The 3,668-nt window shown below is 44.8% G+C and overlaps 1 pseudogene across 1 annotated transcript; it reads right to left on the reverse strand.

Moving 5' to 3' along the window:
* Positions 1-611: 611 nt before the first annotated feature.
* LOC308051481 (tumor necrosis factor ligand superfamily member 10-like) lies at positions 612-2,111 on the reverse strand (annotated as a pseudogene). Its single transcript has one exon. The product of its transcript is annotated as a tumor necrosis factor ligand superfamily member 10-like (transcript).
* Positions 2,112-3,668: the final 1,557 nt, after the last annotated feature.

The following is a 3,668-nucleotide window of genomic DNA, read 5'->3' on the forward strand; positions in this document are numbered from 1 at the left end:
CAATAACTTTCAGGAGGTGGGGGCTGGTTTGGCTGAAGCAGCAGGTGAAGTCCATACAGCAGCCATTGTAAGCAGCAGCCCCCCCGTATCGGAGAAACCAGTGCAACACGATGCTTCTCCTCGGGCCTCTCTCCAAGTCATTGTCCATGCGTTCTTTCTGTCAGGGCCTCAGTTCTCTCAGTTCCTGATGGCGATGTTCAGGCAAATACTGCTCCATCTTCGGACCGACTCTTACACCTAGGTGGGTGAGATTTCATGAAATCAGGCTGAATTAGCAGTTTCATCCTCTCAGAAGCATCAGTTTTTGCTTCACTGAGCTCATACACGCCAAGTGTAGGACTTGAGACATATGCTGTTAGTCAAATCTTTAAACTAGACATGATGGGGGAGGGGGATGATATCAGGCTCGCCCGTGACATACTATGGGATGAGACACCAAGCATAGAGTGGCAGGGCGAAGAGGGGTTTTAACTGATGAGCTCGAGGGTGTGGGGTCCAAAGTGGCAATGTTCACACCATCACATCCAACTGGGGAATAAGCCAGGCCAACCAGAGCAGCGACAAATATTCCTTAGCTGCCTCCCAAGATGAGAACCAGAAGACCAAGCACCTCAAGGGTACATATGGCTGCATCTTTCAAGCAATATCACAAAGTCTCCAAAAAAACTTGCTTCTTTGTCCATGTCAACTATGTCACCATTATTGATGGAGATGAAAATCCTGTCCTCTCTTTTCAGCTGAAACACGCCACCTTGGTAGATGGAGTAAAGTTCATATTCTGCCTTTTTAGACTAGCAGCTTGTTCTTGCACTCTTCATGATGAAAATGGGCTCTGGGTAATTAGTCAGTTTGTAAACATATTGGACGAGCTGTTTGGGGTTCCTGACTTGTGCTAACAAATCTGAATCCTCGTGCTCGTTTTCACGGAAATGAAAATAAATTTGTGAGTAGATGTAATAAAAGCCTGTCTGGGGTATCACTAGCTCGCCATTTCTCTGTTTCACATTGTAAAGGAAAGAGTGGCCTTTTCTTGACAGTTCCCAGTTTTGTGGTGTTTTGTTTTTGTTTTTTTTTTTTTTCTTTCTTCATTCCCTCTCCTGGGTGAGGAATCTATGTGTGGGGACAGGGAATTCTTCCTGTTGCTGTCGCCCGTTAGATGTGCCACAATCCTGTTGATGGGACCACGTGGCTGCTGCCCATTGGTCTGTGACAGCGTCAGCGCTCTGTCAGCGTTGACTGCAGATATGTTTTCCTCGTAGCTTTTCGACATCCTTTAAATTACCTTTCCCAGGTGCCACTTTACTTGCCAGCAGGGGTCAGCCACTCTGTCTTCACTTTCAATTAGATCCAAGTTTTGGATGAAATTTCCCATTTCCTCCCTAGTGAGACAAGCAATGCTGCTCTTGGAGTATGTGTCCCGGAGCTGTTTGAGCTCGTTGGTGAGGTAGAGGAAGGTGATGGCCACGCAGACGGACTGCAGGAACACGGTGGCAACCAGCATGGCCCCGCAGGTCTGCCCAGGGCTGGGACCGGCCGCGGGCAGCATCCTGGTCCCCACGCAGCGCTGCACTGTTCCCTCTGGCGGCGGAGCAGGCCGGGCTGGGGTTCACCTGCTGCTGTCCCACTGTTAGCAAACGAAACACGTAATTGTATAAATTCTGATTACCCTTTACATACACATTTGGATTTGGATCAGGTGCTTCATATGGTTTGCCATACAAAATTTCGTATGGGCTTACTAACATTCCGCTCCTAAGTTTAATCCTAATACGCAACGGCTTCAGTGTTATTGAATTTTTGGTTCCTGACAAATCTTGCTAAGTTGCCTTTTTAGGTTTTATTTTTTTTTTTTTCTTCCTTTCTCTCCACCTGTCCACTAGACTGGGGTCTCCATGCATGGGGTATGTAATTGCCATTTAATTCCCAAACTGTGTTACCACTTGAGCAACAAAGTGTTGTCCCCTATCAGATCATTTCCCTTAGTAACCATTTTACAGTTTCTTGTGCCTGGTTGGTGCAACAAGGGAAGGCTTCCGGCCATCCTGAAAAGGTATCTACCCCAACTAATAGATATCTGAATCCTCGAGTTCTGGGGAGTTCCACCTAATCTATTTGCCAATAATCTCCTGGCTGTACTCCTGTCTTAATTTTCCCCATATCTATCTTTCTTTTTACTAAAGGATTATTTTTCAATCCAATTTCACACTTAGCTGTGATAGACTTTGCCATTGTTAACATCTGGACTGAGATAATCCATTTTCTCAGATATGTTTCCAATGCGTCTGCACCCCAATGACACTTCTGGTGTTCCGCCTGAAGTAGTCCTCTCATAGTCGTAATTGGCACCACAACTTGTTCATCGGACGGTTACATACCACCCAGAATTATCCTTGCTGGCTTTTACTTAATTTGCCAATCTCTCGTCTTCTGTAGACTATTTAGGTGCCTCTGAAGGTAATAAATCAATTGCTCTTACCTTCTGGGAGACAAGACCCACCATTGTCCAAACTTCTTGTGCCACTGATCGAGCTGTCTGATCGGCAAGTTGATTTCTTTCAATAATTTTCGATGTTCCACTCTGATGAGCTTTACAGTGCATAATGGCAACTCGCAATGGCTTTTGAACGGCATTAATCAAGTTTAATATTTCCTTCTGGTATTTGATGTTTGTTCCCTGAGAGGAAAGTAGTCCACACTCTTTCCAGAGGGCTCCATGCACATGAACAACACTGAACACATATTTTGAGTCAGTCCAAATATTGACCCTTTTGTCCTCGCTGAGCTCTAATGCCCTAGTTAGTGCAATCAACTCAGTTTTCTGTGCTGATGTGTTTGGTGGTAGGGATTTGGCTTTGATTACTGTTTTGACAGTAGTAATCACATATCCTGCGTACTGCACTCCGCTTTCCACAAAACTACTGCCATCAGTAAAAAGATCCCAATCCATCTCTTCCAATGGAGTATCCTTCAAATCGGGACGACTTGCATGGGTGTATTCGATGACCTCCACACACAATCATGTTCCAAATCCTCTTCTTCAGTTTCTGCATTTAAAAACACAGCTGGATTCATTAGGTTAGTTGTTTTAAAATAACATCATCTTGTTCTGTCAGGATCGCTTGATATTTCATCATTCTGATTGGAGAAAGCCAATGGCCCCTCTTTTGTTCCAATACCCTAATCACCATGTGGGGTACAAATACTTCAATCTTTTTCCCCATGGTCAATTTTCGAACTTCCTGGATTAATATCACAGTAGCAGCCACCGCCCGCAAGCACGCCGGCCATCCAGCACTTACCGGATCAAGTTATTTAGAGAAATAACCTACGGGCCTTTTCCAGGATCCCAGCCGTTGGGTCAATACCCCTAAGGCAAGTCTCTGTCGTTCATGTACGAATAACTGAAAGTCTTTACTTAAGTCAGGTAGGCCCAAAGCAGGTGCTTTTATTAAAGCTTGTTTCAATTTTTGGAAAGCTTCTTGTTGCGGCTTTCCCCACACTAAGGTCTTATTCTTCTGCGTCTCATATAAAGGTTTGGCAATAAGTCCATAGTCCATGATCCAGAGCCTGCACCATCCTGTCATTCCTAGAAAAGATCTTAATTCATGTAAGTTTCGTGGTTCTGAGATAGCACAGATAGCATGCACACGGTTTATATCTAGTCTTCG

The sequence above is a fragment of the Nesoenas mayeri genome (assembly GCF_963082525.1).
Source record: "Nesoenas mayeri genome assembly, chromosome: W".
NCBI lineage: Eukaryota > Metazoa > Chordata > Aves > Columbiformes > Columbidae > Nesoenas > Nesoenas mayeri.